The sequence below is a fragment of the Mastacembelus armatus genome, chromosome 13, assembly GCF_900324485.2.
Source record: "Mastacembelus armatus chromosome 13, fMasArm1.2, whole genome shotgun sequence".
NCBI lineage: Eukaryota > Metazoa > Chordata > Actinopteri > Synbranchiformes > Mastacembelidae > Mastacembelus > Mastacembelus armatus.
In genome coordinates, this window is record NC_046645.1 from 13,300,714 (window position 1) to 13,319,134 (window position 18,421).

At 38.2% G+C, this 18,421-nt stretch overlaps 1 protein-coding gene across 1 annotated transcript in view; it reads right to left on the minus strand.

The window, feature by feature from the left end:
- Window positions 1-18,421, minus strand: part of lrfn1 (leucine rich repeat and fibronectin type III domain containing 1) — a 100,414-nt gene that overhangs the window by 50,566 nt on the left and 31,427 nt on the right. Inside the window, exon 2 of the mRNA XM_026299204.1 lies at window positions 4,179-4,230. The gene's annotated coding sequence lies outside the window, so the exon portion shown is untranslated. The remainder of the gene's footprint in view (window positions 1-4,178; window positions 4,231-18,421) is intronic.

The following is an 18,421-nucleotide window of genomic DNA, read 5'->3' on the forward strand; positions in this document are numbered from 1 at the left end:
ATAAATCAATGTCCTTTCACAGTGACACATTATGCAAACCCCAGCCACCTGAAAATGATCAAGCTCAATATCTTCAACATTTAGCCGCCATGTCAGGCCTGTCTCTGTGTCTCACTTTTACAGTTTGATATAATACCTGTGCACTATTGTTGTTTTTTTTTTGCACAATCAGAAAAGAACATTATTCTCACATTGATCTCATATGTTTTACTCAAAGGTACAAATTATGCTAATTTGCAGGCTTATACTTTTATTTCAGAGTTGTACTAGAAAATGTTTAAATGGTTCACAAAACTCATTACTTTTACCATAATACCTTTGGTCAGTTCCCTCAGGCCTAATCACCACCTAATTCCAAACTGTGGTTCAGGTAATCTGCCCCTGCTCCACCGGCATCTCTGCTACCAGAAAAACACTGTAACCTTTCTGCACTTCAACTGTAAATTTCACTACAACAACCATTTCTAAATCAAAAAACTAAACAACATATGTTCGTGTGGGAGGATGATCCAAAATCCAGAAGAAATGAATAACAACCAAATTTCCAGGTTTATGAAGATTTCCACAGGTAAGACTGGTATTTATATCTTTCTGCAACATTATGTTACGTTAGTATTATGCATAAACTCCTCAAACTGCAAACATAAACTCTGTTTTATGTTTGTCTTTACAAGAGTGTCTGTGAGAAATGGTCTACAGAGCCTAGTAAAGTAAAAGACATTTGGGTATGAGGAGATACAGAGGTAATGTGTTAGCAGCAATGTTGGCATTCACAAAACATAGCATGTAGTGCAAACACTACATAGAATATTTGAAACATTAGTAAATGTGAAATTTACATAAATCCACATACTCATTCACAATAAGTTTTTGCTCCTTAGACAATTACTATGTACATGTTTCAAAAAGTTATTTGTATGATATTCTTTCAAAAATCCTGTAGTTACTGCTGTGTGATTAATAGTTTGAAAGCTCAACACTGTAATTATGTTAAACACACTGTTTAACAGAGAAATGTCTTCTGTTGCTTATAGACTCACTATTTACTACTGCTAGGAACATTTAAAGGGTTACTAACAAAGCTATTTCACATTTTCCTAGCCAGGATGTTGAATAATCCTGGTTTGTGACACTTCTACATGCAAGATATTACCTTCTTCATATTACCTGTTTAATAATTTAGTTACATAAAGCCTTTATGAAAGACAGTATTTCTCTAATAGCACATGGCCCTTGGAAGAATATGCCACTGAGAAATATATAAGTAAAAGAAAGGAGAAATATGTATATATGTATTTTAAATATATTTTAACAGTCTGCATCATGTCCTCCACTCGGGTAAAGTGTTTCCTGTACTGATGCTGGAGCTCTCAGAAAGTCATTCTGTTGTCATCCTGATGTGTCTTATAGTGGATAATGAAGTACTTTATCTCTCACCCGGAGGCCTTCGTGATGCTGCTGCCCATTGTGGGGTCTTCAGACTGTCTGGAACTGACTGGAGCACAGCACCCACCTGGTGATAACTTCTTTCCACTCACAGTGTTGATGACAACATGTGATAGGTGTTGTGTCATTTGGAAAGCTGTTTCAGTGTGTGTATTCTAGCATTTGCTCTATTTTTAGAGAAGAGCTATGTGTTTATTCCATTATGTATCACTAAGACTACATACAATATACTGCACTTTCAATAGGTTAGGGATTTTCATACCAAGCGGCTTCAGGACAATATCCAGAGACAAATGTGAAATGTGAGAATAGTGAAAAGTAGTGGGAAGGATACATGACGAAAAAATAGTTTAGCAAGCTGTAGCTTCTTGAAAAAATTGTATTTATTATACACTACATTACAGTTTGAGATACTTTATAGCAGAATCAGTATACACCTGATGCTGGGGCTGCTGTGAGCAGTGAGATGCAGAAAGACTGGCCTTTGTTGAACTGAAGACTAACATGAGCTGATAGATGGTAGAAATTGTATGAAAACCTGAAATGCACAACTGAGTAGAAAATTATTTTTAGCAAGATAGAAAGCAAGCTATCATCTCTGCAGGCAGAGTGTTTTATAAACACAAACTGTCCGCTACAATCCGTTAGATAACTGGTTATATGCAGAATGCTAGTAACGGTAATAATCTGCAAAGAAAAACATTTTAGTGACATACTTACAGTACACACTGTACCAATAAAGTTGCACCTGCCTGTTCCTTCAGTAGCAGCTCAAGGGTGAAATGCAAAGTCAAGACAAAATTGCTGTATGATGTGCAAAAATTCAAATGATATCCCCTGATGTCTAATGTTGCCTTCTTTCCACTCCAGCAGCAATAGAAACATTTTCATTCATGGATGATGGTGGACAGGATGTAGTGCAGTCTTAGCAGCCTGTACATGGAAGGCTTGCTCCAATGCTGGAGGCTGAACCTGCAGATGAGGCCCAGAGTGGAGGCCAATTTATTGACTTCCATGACATTTGTACTTTTAAGTGCCGAAAAAGAAGAAGAAGAAAAAACTGGACCAACGCTGACAGAGTAAACTGAAACCTGGGTTTTTAATGAGCAATGTAATGTAATGTATGCTTAACTTTTAAGTTTTGGAAGTCTGGCATTTGACAATAGAAACCACATATAAATGAGGCCAAATCACAAAAGGCGTAATAAGTCCCCTCTAATTTAAAATATATGAGCATTTCATCCACTACAGTTTGAAAATCTTAGAAGCTGAGACCTTTTAAACTTTAAAGAGTTCACTCCAGTGGGTACAGTCCTACCAGGTGACTACTGTAAAACACAGTATGACTATTTTACCTAGAGCATATCAACTTAACTTGCTTGTGTTCAAGTAACGTTTGTTTAGGATCTGTGAAGGCTGACACACAATTACCACTATACTGGCTTTTCACGACATTGATGAAGCTGTTAGTAGAGGGCTGGAAAAGCCATGACAAGTCACATCATTCATTTCTATTACAGTCTTTTTACCAAATGGACCCAAGATAGAATTTTGCAGGTTGTCAAAAATAAAACAAATGGGAAAACAACAGGGAAGAAAATCTAAAGTAGCCTCAATAAGAAGTTTGGATGTTTTTTTTGTTTTTTTGTTTTTTTTATTGCAAGGACTTCTAAAAACATTTAACATACCCAGCTGCTCCCTTATTCTGAAAGGCGATAATGTGCTCTTGCAAGACTTCTAATAAACGGACCACATGTCACATATGTGGCATCAGTTCATTTATGCCATATGAGACGACATCAGTTGAACAGTAATATGAAGACAACTCAGCTTGTCCTAGAATAACAGCAGCAGCATATTAAAGACATTCACACTTTCCAGGGATCCTGATATATGCTTGTTGGCAGCTCCATAAATAATGGCTTTAATATATAATGGTGAAGAGAGTTCCCCTTCCCTTGAACCATTATTTACAGTATAAAGCAAATTCCCTTAAATATCCATGACCAACCACAAATTCCTATGAGGAATATAGCTGTAGACGTTTATAAGTTTATCAAACGATCTATTGTATATATTCTCAATCCATGTTCAGCGCTGCCCAGGGTATTTTCTGCTGTTAATCAGAGGGGCTGTTTTCCCTGTTGCGATAAGAAATTAAATCTGCAGAAGTAGAGGATGCTGGGTTTGCTGCAGGGTGGCGAAGCAGCAGCTCTGATAATGGAGCCGACTCCCATTGTGCAGGCTATGAGGCAAACAGCCGTGGCGCCAGCCCAACCCTGCCTATGTGAGAGGATAGCTAACACTGTCACTCTGCAGAAACCCGCTCTCTCTCCCACTTTCTGTATGTGAACATGTGGCTAAATCTGCAAATGATGAAGAGGAAGAGAAAGGGATGCTGTGTTTTTGCAGTCATCTGCTCCTCCATTTGACTTAATATATGTGTTAGAGAAATGAAATAAAATGGGTAAAACTGTAGGTTTTAAGTTGGTGTTTAATGCAGTGAGATTGTGCATGTATGGAGTGTCAAACCCACTGGCCCTGTGGAATGATCAATGAGTGGTCAGAGGAGGGAAAAAATCTTTCTTATTTCAGCATTTCGTTATCAAAGCCTCTCCCTTTTATCCGTCTACCCCATCACTTCCTGCTCATGTTCCCAGTCCGGATGAGTTATGCATGGTAGTATATTATGTAAATGAGAAGAGGGTTTTAATTTCAATTTGGAAACTCACCAGAATATTGTGTCGTTCTGGATGCTTCTCACAGGATTCACTTCAAAGCAGTCTGCAGAGAGAAATAAACGGTCACACCTTAATGTGCGAGCACAAATAACATTGGGGGCCATACGGCACCAGTTGTAATAGTGTCAAAATCATAAAAAGGTTCAATTTATAGTTCAATCTTTGATTCCATGTCAGACTCAATACAAATGATTTGATATTTCTGTAGTGGCAGAACAATCATTTTCTGCCTAGAGCTTCTCTGCCAGATGAAATTCAAGCAGAAATGTCATTTTACCTGTCTTTTTCTTCAAAGATGATTTTCTGCTTTAGATGCATAACTGACATAATTGTCTTTATACTGTATTAGAATTAAACTTGCATTACATCAAGGTAACTTTGTGGATTTCCTTCATTTCAACTGCTAAACACAATGAACAAATTCAACAAATTCTGACTGTAGAACATGTACTGTTCTGTCTCATTGCTAATGCCGTTAATCACGCTACGCATTGAAGAGATAATTCACTAAATATGTGACCTCATCACATCTGCGTTACACACGTATAAGCGGTGGTTCGGGTGGGATCTTCCCTTTTTTTTCTTCACGTATTGCACATCTGAAGTTTTATCGTATGGAGGTTTTTTGGACTCTTTGGTTCATTATAGAGTCAGTCGGCTCTGCTCCCCTTTCTCACCAGAGCACCCGTCTCATTCACTATGTGACACTATAACACAGGCTCACGTGATGCGGACAGGGAGCCTCCGGCCGACATCCATGCACACGATGGGAGTGTCTTCTCTGATGGCTCTCTCCGGACGTCCCACATTACTCCTTTTTTCACATGCTGTCTTGGATACTGCCAGGGCGTGACCAAGCCAGTAATTAGGAGGTGCAGGCATGTGACCCACTGATCTGGACTGTTGCTGTTAGGGGCCCGGCTTTCTGGTTATGTGTACTTACGTTACCCACCTGGAGTTCAGTTTGGGTCAAGCTTTAGTGTTTTGGCTTCCCCCCTGTGTTGTCAGGCCCAGTGAGGCGTGGCGCATTTGTGGCTATTGCTTTGACCCATTGGCGATAACAATGTGAATATTGTGTGTAGCCCTCTAAGCTGTGGGCTCCACTGGTCCCTTGTTTTTTTGGGAAGATCGGATAACATGGAACTGATGATGAGGTCACTCAGTTTGGATGGAGGGGGCCCACCCCAGGTGGGTGTAGCATGAGGAACAAGATAAGACTCTTGGGTAGAATACATAACTGTTTTCTTGACAGTAAGCAATAGGCTGGCATCCTTATTGTTGTGTCATCGCATCATGCATTATTAGTTTGTTATCTAAAAAACATTTACCATAAAGTTTTTTAAGGCAAGAAATTTAATACTGAGAAACTGAAAATAATACAAATGACTAGATAAATATTTTTATATAATATAAATAAATATTTTTAGATATTATAAATGTGGAACTACACATGATACACTGCCTCAAGCTACAAACTGAACCCATAAAGTTGAAGCTTATATGGGTAACACACAGTCCAGGCACAGCTCATTACTTTTAATTAGCCCGACCTTTTTATTTCATTAGGGACAACTGTTCTGATGTTCTGGCAGGAAAAGATATATTGTTGTATTTGTAACCGTATTATTTATAGACCCAGCCATTTTAAAACTTCAGTCAAGTACATGTCATGTGTCACTTTGTCTTTGGGTGGTGAAATAAAGGTCAAAAATCTGTTTATTTTTTTCATGAGTCATCTGCCAATCGTGTACACAGACATCAGTTCATATCAAGTTAATGTAAGGCAGCAAGCTAAGCCTGTCCATCATAAAAATTGCACTTGACCTCATGAGTTCTTGGGTCGCAGTAGCCTGCATAGAAAGATCATTTGTTAGTGGTATGTGTTTGGCAGTGGAGTGGGACAAAATCTGTTTGTTTGAATGAGGGAGGTGTGGATCGAGACAAATAATACTCTATAGCATTAAATTGCTGTGATTATCCAAAAATGAATGCTTTTCTTGCCTAATTTTAGGTTTCTGCTGTGGCATGGTGAAGTTTATGATAATACAGATTCACCACAAAAGTCAGTATCCTCACCTGTTTATGATCTATGAAGGAACCATAGCTATAAAACGAAAGGCACAGCATTTTTCTCACATTGCGGTATACAACTAGATAGTCCTAACGTTACATGTAAGCTACGTTGAGGACAAATATATTAGACTATTTGCCGAATACTTGTTTATATTTTCAAAGGCATCTGTTGTTTTTAATACGGTAAAAAACAGATTCTAGTACTGTAATAAGGTTTGCCAACACACGATTATCTTGGGTGAAGCTGGCTGGTGTTGCAGGAGTGTAAACCTTAACCAAATCCAATAACAAGCAGTACTGAGCTGCTAATGTCAGACTAAACTCTGACAGCATCTGAACACACTATTCATGAACAGTGCTGTTTTCAACATTAACCCCACAAAGTTACGAAAGCTACCGGTAGTTAAGTGATAGTGCGCACCCTGGCCTTAAGCAAGGAATGCCACTCTGTCTGAGACACTATTGACTGGAGCCCACATAAGAACAGATAAATACACTTTAATCCATTCATTACACTTTCACTCTTGTGCAATTGGATTTGTAAAGGCAGACAAAATATGCCACCCTCCAAACTCTTTAATTGTAACGCACCAGCGCCATTCATCCTTTGAAACACAGTTTGGCAGATATTTATAGACTTTACTTATCTTTTCTGAGCACATAAGTACTGTACATGAGCATGTGCAGCTGCAAAAAAGACATTTCATGCGCACCTAAGCTTGAAGAATATCAATCGCATATGCGAGACAACTAAAGTCTGCAGAACCTTTTAAACAAAACGTTAGGTTTAAATAGCTTTTAGAGAAAAAAAAAAACAAACTTTTTGGAACTCATTTAAAGTACTGTATATGGGCTAAAACAATTCAAGGGAGGCAAAATTTCTTTCTTTCTCTTCCTCCCCGGTGCACAATTAAAGGTGCGCATGGAGCTATCACAGTTAATTGAAACTTTTGTAGATGAAGGAAAAGGGACCACTTTCCACATTTTTTTCTCTTTTAAGAATAATGACAACAGAGGAATAGCTCCGATTCTCCTCTGTCACATTTAATTGCCAAAGCAGAAATCTTGATTAGGATCTCAACAGTTTTTTTTATCAGTCCCAGCCACAGCAACAGTTCAAGCAAGACATATTTACCAACCCAACTTCTGATTTGTACTAAGTGTACACAACCTAGGCCTCTACAAAAGATACATGCATCTTCTTTAGACTCATCTTTGAAACTCACATCCTAGAGATCAGGGAGGATATATTCCAAATATTTAGTTACATCTTAAGTTTTCTTAGCGTTATTATGAAATAAGTGAAATAATATTCAGTGTAAGTGATGTAATGTAAGTGTTTTGTTAAGGTTTTAATGGAAGTTAAATCCTTTCTTTCCTCAATGTCTTAATGTCCAACAGCCAGCTTTCCGACTGACCTAAGACAGTGATGTGAGAAGTACAATTTCACGCAAGCTGCACTTCACTGAGGCATCCAGCCTATGTTCATGTCCCCTGAAGCATCCGACATAAAGGATTTCACTAATATACGTTGCACAGATACTCGTACTGCAAATATCACCCAAGTTATTCATGCTCCTACAGCTGCAACCTTAGATGCTATGCTAACTGCCCCTCCATCCACTCATCAAACTCCCACACAGACACATCAAACACATACCCTGCATGCACACGGACTTCAGCTGAGACACACAGCGATTAGGATTGTGAGAGGATTTTCTCCACTGCTGTGTGTCTCTGTAATTGTCCTTCATTTTCTAATTAAAAACACTGGTAACTGAATGTATGATTTGCAGCCGAAAGGGGTAAAGGTTGCATTCTCAAAAACAAAAGCAGTTTCAAAACATCTTTCAAAGACCAGATGTCATTATACTCACATATCGCTTCCAGCCACATCGTCAACTGCTGCTAAAGCAAGAGGATTATTAAAATAGATGACTTGCAGCTTTTAAACCAGACCTCCTATAGTTACCAACATATAGTGCTGCAACTAATGATCATTTTCATCATTCATGAATCTGCCTATTAATTTTTTGATTAATGGATGAACTGTTTGGCTATAAAATGTCATAAAATACTAAAAACCCAATAACATTTCCTGGCATCTGAAGTGAACTATTCACACAGGCTACTTTTATCTAACCATCTGTCCAAAGCCTAAAGGTAGTCGGTTCACTATCATAGATGACAAAGCAATTTTGACATTTGTGAAGCAGGAACCAGAAGACATTTGATATTATTGCTTAGGAAAATTCAGTTATGTATATATAACTAATACCAAAGCTATCAAAGTGGTTATTTCTCTGCTCCTCTTCTGCAGCCGTCCTCAAGGACAGTCAGCTATTTGTTCAGTATTTCAGGATCTCAGAGCATCAGCACACTTGGTGTTGCACACAGACACTGTAACTATAAAGCTTGGGTTTTGTCTCTCCATTAAAACAATGTGGATGTTTCTGTTAATGATTTTTCACTGAACAGAAACTAAAACATTTTATGCTGAAAACTAAAAGGTAATGTTGCCTGTATTCTGCAGCCCCCGTTAGTATTTGGAGTGAGATTAGAGGCAAGCGCAGTCCGGAGCAACATTATCTCAGTCAAAACACCATTCAGAATTCTTAATGAACAGTGAAAAGGAACCTGCTAAAGGGCCGTTAGTAGTAGTATGTATTTAGTAGTGTATGAACCATGCAGGAAAATGCTAAGCACACAGCACACCCACTTCTCTATTACTCTGCCTGACTTGTCAAAAGGCTAAAATAAACATTTTCAGGCCAAGACCCAGGCTGCTATTCTAAACCCCCAAATAAAGAACAAATAAAGAAACACACATTTGATCTTGAGCCATGATGAACTTAATCAGGATCAGGATGAATTGAGTGGCAAAAGGCTGGCCTACAGAGTCTGAGTAAGGCCTGGTTATTCTGCCTGTTTAAACCCCCTCTCTTGAAGTAATCAGTGTGGAATACAAAACAAGAAGTGGCACGGTGAGAAAGGAAAAGATACACTAATACACTGCATATTTAACTGATAGCTTGACTGCATTTGCCTCTGTTGTGCATGTTAAGCATGTTGTGATTTTTATTGGATACTAAACAGCAATGCTACTCCTCTGCTGAGTGTGACTTAACAGACAGCATATGGTTCTCTTAGCTTGCCTACACAGTTGGCAAACTGACCATTACCAGTACCTCCAGGGCGGCCAATGTGACCTCCAGAGATGAGAGCACTCTAGACAAAGGCAACCACCCAAGGCAAAGTAGAGGCTTGTACTGTGGGATGCACTGTAGAAAGCTGGAACACATGAGTACCCAGAGATAATAGTGGTGGAGGAGGTGTAAAATGATGACAAAAACAATTGTGCTGATATTTTACTCTAATATTTACCAAGACTAGGATGTTGTGGCTCTTTTGTTAGGAAGGGAATCGCGTTGTGTTGCACACAGTGACTTTGGTAATGCTGAGCAATAATACAAGTTGCCTGAGAGAATCACATCAAATAATGTACGCTCTAATAATTACTTTGGTTATGCAGCTATTTTTAAGGAAAAAAAAAAGTTACATTTGCAAGTCTGTGTTATCCTAAACCATGTTTCACATTTACAAGTCAGTGAACCAAGGGAACACAGTAATAGAATAACACACACAGTCTTATTATAAATTATGCAATAAGCACAATGTAAAATAGTGTGCCAGTGGCCGCAGAGGTCAGCAGGATTACCCATGAACCTCCGACATGTAGACTACGAGCATGCGATCACAGTTTCCCTTTGTTCTTGATGAGTCAGGGAGGATCATCTGTATTGCTCATGATCTGATGCTCTAGTAGTAAACTCTTTCCCCTCCCCTTTTCCCCTTTGTGAGCTGAGGCGTCTGATGATGTCCATGCTGCTATTTATACACTTAGCCAAACTCAGCACATTTACCAGTACCACATAACTAATCAGTAGGCAAGCGAGAGTGTGAAAGGATGAGTTTGCTTTAACACAGCAATATCTGGCTTCCTACTTTCATAGAGCAATGTACCACATTCACAATATCACACTGACTCCACCTCAACTGTTATTTCATTTTTTGTTCATCACTAAGCCAGTTTTTACTCATCAGTGCAGACATACAGTAAAACATGTGACTCACCACATTAATGGGTAACTAATGGGACTTAAATTGTCAAACTGAACACGTCTGATAAGGTCTCAGGGAGCATAAACCCTATGTCAAATATGAAGTTTTTCACTAATGGGATAGCTATACAATGTGGTGTATGAAACATGTGTCCATAGATTGCCACTAGTATTGATACTCAAACTTTATATAAACAGTAGAACTTTTTTCCAGCAGTATTTTGGCATCCTGAGTGAAACTGTCAAATTCTGGTGTATTGTTGCTCTTCTAGATTGTCTTGCAGCAAAATTAGATGGAGCATCTGGTCTCCCAAACATAATCTCGACTTCAATTTATATTTTTTGCTCAAGTCTGCACTATGTTTCTCAAAAATGTAAGGAGAAATAGTATCATCTGCGGGTCTGCTTGGCATAAGCTTCGGTAATGGCAGATAATGTTTAGCTGTGTTCTTCTCCTTTAAAAGCAGCAGACTGTCTGCTAATGGACTGTGAGGAGAATCCAGTCTCTTTCGAATAAACTCTTCCTGTACATAAAGTGCCAAGTCCGAAAGCACTACACTGCACCCCAGCTACAATTACACAGCACTCCAAATATTCTTCCAAAGGTGCCTCATATTTCTTTCACGTTGAATTGGTATATTAAAAGACACTGAAATTTAGGAGTCTTTCCATGCGTATTAATGAACAATAAACCCTGTGATGTTAGATTTTAAATCGTGTACCTGTATGAATCCAAAAATTTGTGTTCATCCTACATTTGCAACTGGAAATAGGAAAAATGCCAAGACTATGGCTTCTTCAAGCTGTTGTTTTGCCTTGTGAGTACCATGGAGACTCAATAAAAACATTATGGTAATTATAAGCCTTGATACATACAAGCAGTCTTTTCACTGATCAGACTAGTCATTCAATGTTAGATGTACCCTTTTTGCAAAAAAAAACAAACAAACAAAAAAAAAAAACAAGAAAAGAAAATACTTAGGAAGCCTAGTGAGAGATAGTTTGAAAAGGCTCCCTTTTAAGTCTGCTGCAGAGCCTAAGTTAAAGGCATTCTAAGGATTATTTTAAACCCAAATTTAAAACCCATTTATGGATCCACAGCTTATTACCACCTCTCTAATGATGTGACAGATGATATAATGCTCCAATTCTCAAAATATCTGAACCACAGCAAACCATGTCCAAAGAGCAAATGATTATCAAATGAGTAGAATAACATTATAACAGATGTTTTCATATTACAGCATTAGGACATACAAGCTGTATTACTGATTTGATATTGACTTTCTTTTCTATTATTGCCTGTTTGTATCAATATAGTGAAGCATGTCGCAGTTCATTCACATGAAAACCAAACACATTTTATTTTAGCTCATAAAATAAAGCAAAATTATATTCAAACCAGTAGGTGATTTAACTGTAATTATCTCCTCCTTGCCTTTGCTCCATGACAGCAGGTATGCATTGAACTTATATAAAAAAGTTAATATACAATAATGGATAAACTGATATACACACATCAGAAGTTTCACATTTCAAAAATGTAAAACCTTCAACTGATTATCTTTATAAATGTCTGGATTATACAACAGAATATCTGTAAGGTAATATCAAATGAGATACACTGAAAACTCTAATTATAACTATGAACAAACCAAATAGTATAATACAGTATAAAATGCTGCTCCCAATATGTTAAGTACAGTATTTCAAATGCCTGAGAGTACAATAAAGGAGGAAAAACAATGTAATGTTCACCATTTAGCAGCATCTCAATGTGCAACATCAACAATTTGCCTGAACCCACTCGTTTTGAAAAGTGATTGTTTTCATAGCTCTCTCAAACAGTCATGGTTAGCTGGACTTGGACAGCCTTACTTAGTCACGCTGACAGAGCAGTGCCTCCATAAAGCACCAGAAAAGCCCTGTTATGAGACACAGTTACAGTCTCATTTGAACTCGGGCACCAAATGTGCAGAAAGCACCATTGTTTATTTAGCCCCTGAGATGTGTCTGAGTGTTAGCTTTGTGTGTCCAATTATTTACTTCAATATCTGCAGGCCCCATAAATGCCACGGCATTGGGGTGCAAATAATAAAACTAAGCCTGGAATCCCCTTGATGATATTTTATCAGACAGGACAGCGTTTCACCAATGGTTTAAATGTGTCTTGTCATCATGGTGTCAGTAGATCTACAATAAGGTTTATATCACTGCTGTGGCTAATAATAGCACCCTGCCAGGTAACACAGTGATCAGAAGCAACTGTAAGCCCTAAAAACCGCCACATCCTATCCACTCATTTCTGGGTATTGACATCCTGGCTGATATTGAAAGGGATTATGTGACTTAAGTCTGCATGTTTTGCATGCCTGAAGAAGTGTTCTACTTGGATGGAAGCTGATTTTGCCATGCCAGTCAGTTTTATATGAATACTGACTTCCTCCTTCGCAGATAATCCCATGAAAAAGACAACTCTTTAATGCCTAACATCCTTAACACTGCTCTCTCAATTCCTTGAATCGGAATTAACCACCACGGATGCCCAATCCATTTTGTGCCTCACTGTGGACCTTTTCCACATGTCACCGAAGACGTGCCAACAGCATAAATCAGGTTCAAAGTGATTGGGATAGAATGGCATTGCTGATCTAGAGTATGTTGGTGAATACGATGGACAAACATGTACATGTAGGACCTGTTTGTTGCTGTTATCATATTAAGCATCTCAAATTCTTGTCTCTGCACTATGGGTGTGTTAACATAGTCTTGTTTCTTTGCTATTCACCTTTTGTTGAATTCAACACAGATGCAGCTCAGGCCTTCCTTTGGCTCCACTGCAGATTTCCATTAAGATCAATTGAAAATGCCCTGAAAGGAAGGCCACAAAAACTGACTTTTTGCTGCAGGGTTTCATGAAAAGACAATTACTGCTTCTTTTTTTTCTGACAGTAATCCTGCTTCTTATGTTCTACTGTATGTCTATAAGCAGACCTCCTAACATGCGTTTATGTTTGAGTTCTTCTGTGAATTTTCTGAGGGTTCAAAACAGATTTTAATTTGTCTCAAATTTTTTATGTGACATTATGATGTTTTTTTTTTTTTTTAAAAAAGCAACAAATCAAACATTCAGATTTAAATTTTAAATCCTCAATAAAATGAAATGTAAAGCTGGGGCCAGTTTCAGAACATCTGTGCCTGATATAAATGAAAGAAGACAAAAGAAAAGCAAAAGAAATATGGGCATGTGACTGCATGAGTAAATTAGATTACTGTCCAAATGCTGTCAATACCATCCACCAGATTCTGAGGAGGGAGAGGGGACAGAGGACATGAATACGGATTGCAGTTAAGCAGATCGTTTGCTTAAAAATAGCTAGGAAATACCATTAAAAATGTTACCTCCTCAAATGCAGGTGCAGTCAGCTCACCGGCACAAATTAGTAGGAGAAGAGAGAAAGAAAAAAACTTATATATAGAATTTAGAAGTGCTGACTAAAATGTTTGTCAATGGTTAAAACATTATTTCTTCATACTTTATAAAGGAGTTCTAAGGCATTATTGAAAACTACTTCTCTTTAGCTCAGGACACTTGCTTTGACTGGGCATCTGTCCTCCAATCCATTTTTTAAATTGTTCATTAACATTTACAGCTGCAGATGTTACAGATTATTGCAAACCAGTGTATCTGTGATTTATTAACATTTTAAATTATAGATGATTTACTAACATTTCCTGCTGACTATTTAAAAAGTGAAAAACTTCTGATCCTTTCCTTTTGACTTTATAAATATGTTTAACAGCAGATCTTTCTTTCTGATGAATTTACAATTATAAAATTGACAACACAGAAAGTTCAGCAACATTAATTAATGATTCAACAGTCACTCTCCAAAAGAGATTTTTCACCACCTGGCACCCCCAAAAGTTAATTTTATTAATGTCTTATAATTGATTCATAAAGAAAGTGTTTATTATCCATTAGGAGAGTCATTAGTCATTGAAACTTATAAATCCTTCATGAAGTGTACCTTATAAGAACATAGCAACATTATATTTTAGAAGATTTCATACGGTTTAAAAAAAGGTCTCTGGTTAGAAACAGTGTCAGTTGTGAACTAGTACAAATCACTAATAAATAAATTCAGAAAGAAACAAATACAGAAAACAATAGTTGTAGTCATTATAAACCAGAGCCACACAGAAACACTTCAAGACAGAAGACTACTGCAATTAACACAGATTCGGGATGTTTTATTTCGCCTAATAATGCTACTATACTCAGCACTCTTACGGATCAAAACCACTGAGAAAAATCACCACACCGAGGTTTCCTTCAGCTCTCAATGCTTTGGGAATGCTGTAAAATCCTACTACATGCTACCTGCCTACCACCAAATAGATGAGTGGCAGTGTTGTATTGATATCTTATTTACATAAAGAATCAATGTTGAAAAGGGTTCAAGAAGGGCCTGCAACAGAGATATATATATATATATATATATATATATATATGTGTGTGTCAACACATAACTCATATTTATACAGTGCCAAAACAAGCATTACAGCTACATAATATACATCAAAGAGTTCTGTGGTAAAGCGCTAAGGGTAAGCCATGATTCGGCCTTCTGAGTGTTCTTTATACCAATAAGCTTATCTGCATTTCAAATAACACAGGCGTCCTAACAACGCCATAGAGACTATACCCTTAAACAGTTTGTGTCGCTATGTTAAATGCTGCATATGCATATGTGCAATGTAGCCTTGTGATACTTCCTCCTGTGCAGTATCTCTACTGCAGTTTTCTACTGTGTAGAGATGTAAAACTGAGGTAATCTTACTATGGAATATCTATCAGTCAAGCTGCACTGTTGATCCTGATTCTTGTACAAAGTACAGCAAATTAAGATATATAAAACTACCAATTTAGCACAGCTAAAAGAAAAAATATTCAGCCCCATTCATTTACTGTAAATGAGGTCAAATGTGGGTAGTAACAGTTTATTGCATCTTCGCAAGTAATCACCAACAACAATATGCAATTCTACAGATTTTAGTAATATAAATTAAAGCTAGATGGCCCAGTATTATGCCACAATTTGACCACAGAGAACAAAAGATGAGGGTGTTAAGGGAAAAAATGGTTAATGTTGATTGTTAATGGCTCTGGGAGCAATGAAAGACAGAGCAGTGACACGGCTCTCTAATGTCTTGTTGTGCCATGAGAATGAGGCAGAGAGGAGTGAAAGGGTTTTTTGTTCTGCGAAGGTCAATTGTTCCACGCTGATTTCATTATGGAGTGTAAAAGAGCTTACTAAAAGGCTTCTTTAATTGCTAGCTTTTAAAAAGTTATTGGTGGTTACACCAATAATAACTAAAAACCCACTGAATTATAAGTTTAGCCATGGTGTAGACCTATTTTATCTTCATTGCCAAAATAGCGATAGCTGGACAGAACATTATTTGCTGCACATGTCCAAAGTCGTTGAGGTGGTTTTAAGCTCCAATGAATTTGAGCTACGCTTGACAGCATCTGTTATTTATGACAACGCCCTCTACATATTCTAACAGCCATTAATTAACAAGGTTCATCAGTTGTACTTTACTGTTACAGGAGGTATCTTCAGTCAGGCCAGCAGAAAAAAAAAAAAAACAGGTGTATACACCAAACTATTTATCATCTCTTACATTTAGGCTGGAGGAAGAAATCTAATTATGAAGCCCAAGCCATGTTTTATCCCCTATGAGAATAACCAGAGATATAAGATTCACCCGGCAGAGTTTCAAACTAGATATAAGATTGGTGTCACTGGAGTTAATCCCATTATGGGGGCAAATAGGAGCCAGGCTCAATGAACGGATATGTATACAGGGAAAATGGGATCAGTGCAGAGATTTGGCCAACCGAGCCATGCAGTGGTGAAGTCATGGTTTAATGGATTAAATTCAGTTAAGGCGTGATGATTAACCTGACCCTCCTTTGTTGAAGAGTTGCCCCATTTTACACCTTAGTTCTGAATTTAAACCATGCTGCAACCATGGCTACCAGACATGGCCACTGGACACCCTGCAGATCCATCTGTGAAAGGCAGATGACGGGGGAGTTTGACTCGTTCAACACACCACGCCATGACTCACAGATGGGAGCCAGCTCAGGCAGGATTTGTCACCATAATGGGAATGGTGTCTCTATATGTGTACATGTGCTTGTGTGTATGCACGTCTTTCAGGGTGTCTGTGAGCACGTAAGTGTAGTGTGGTGAGATTGTGGTGTTGACTTTCAGCAGAAAGGGGGTGGGTGGAGAAGAGGCGCTTTGACAAGTGTGTGATGCATGCTACTGTGACGGCAGCAGCCATCAGAGAGCAGTGGGCTGTCAGAAACTGATAACCCAGACTGGAGTTTACCACGACCCCCGTCACTGGGCCTAATGCAGAGTTCAGTGAGGGCCTCAGTACATCATTTACAAAGTGTACTCTGGAGTATGATACTACCTGTTTTAAGCCATTTCCCAGACATTTTTCTCTTGCATATTTATACATTTCTTTCTACTGTCAGCTGGGATTGGCCAGGAAAGGTTGTATTTTTGACAAACTAAAAGTTGGATAAAATACTGTGCAGAGGGGGCTGGGTGATTAAATGCTCTTGAATGATTACTACCATAAAAATCCCTTTAATTACAAGGATAAACATGCTGTTATAAATATAAAAATTAGCAACAGTGAGAAAGGCCGCTACACAGGATGATATTACTGTGGTTAAGAGGTCACAGAACATCTGTGATTTGGAAATGAATTGGATTTTTTAAAACTAGATAAACAACAGAATGACATCCACTGTAAAATGTGCAGGCGACCTGTGAAGAAGCAATGAAACAGCAAACCTTTTTCCCTCCCATTTAAAAAGATAACGTTACTTCCCAGTATACCAAACAATAAATTCTGTTCCTAAACTGCAGCACAAAGCAGCTGAGCTTACTAACATTAAACCTTTTAGCGTTAGTGATTACCTTAAAACCCCAGCAGCAGTCAGTCCTGTCGGCCGCTTCATGAACTACCTGATATGATGTATTGAGCTCAAAAGAAGCAAGGACAGCGTAAGGGCATTTTCATATTTCATGACAAAAGACAAGGCACCAGTTAGAACAAGGGGAGCTGAAAACTGAAGTGGCTTATTCCAGTATAAGGTAAACAAGGACAGAATTTTACAGAAACAGTGCTGCGCCAGCATTTTTGCAGAGTTCATCAGAGAAGTGGTGGGGCGGCTTTACGCATGTGGTCTAGGTGCATAGCAGATTCTGCATCCAATTATTATCCAATTATCGTTTTAAACAATGATTAAGAATCATCACAAACATTGTAATTTTGATTCAGTCCAATCCAATTCAAATTGGTATACTGTGATTTTAATCTAAACATTCAGTGGTGCTCACCATAACATAGTGTGTATGCTTCTGCTCTAAAAAACATGCTGTGTGTCACCTTCCTTATTAATGACATTATATGTATATATCAAGAAATATTCATGCTAAGAATTGATAGTTATATTGATAATTGAAAATTATATTGCCATGACCTATGTGAACTGCCTGTCTGGGACTCTTATTTTGCCAAGTCAGCCCATTTCCTGTTGTCCTTGGTGCTTTTTTTTAGCTTTACTTCAGGTCATCTAATTGGCTGTATATATATATATATATATATATATGTACCTGCCACTACCTGCTCCCAGTTGCTGTTTCATTTTGTTCCTATCTGCTGTGTCTGCCTGTGTCCTGGTTCTTCAGCCATCATCTTCTACCACCCTCTACATTGTTTGGACTCTGTTTTCCTAGTTTGTTTAGTACTCTCTGGACTGCAGAACAATGTCTGAACTCTGCGTGTGTGTGTGTGTGTGTGCGTGTGTGTGAGGGTGTGTGTGTGTGTGTGTGCGTGTGTGTGCGTGTGTGTCCATTTATGTGTCACTGTTTTTGTATTGTCCCCCCTGGGTGTTGTGTGTCCCTACCTGTCCTCACACCCTGCTCCTGTATAAACCATTGCATA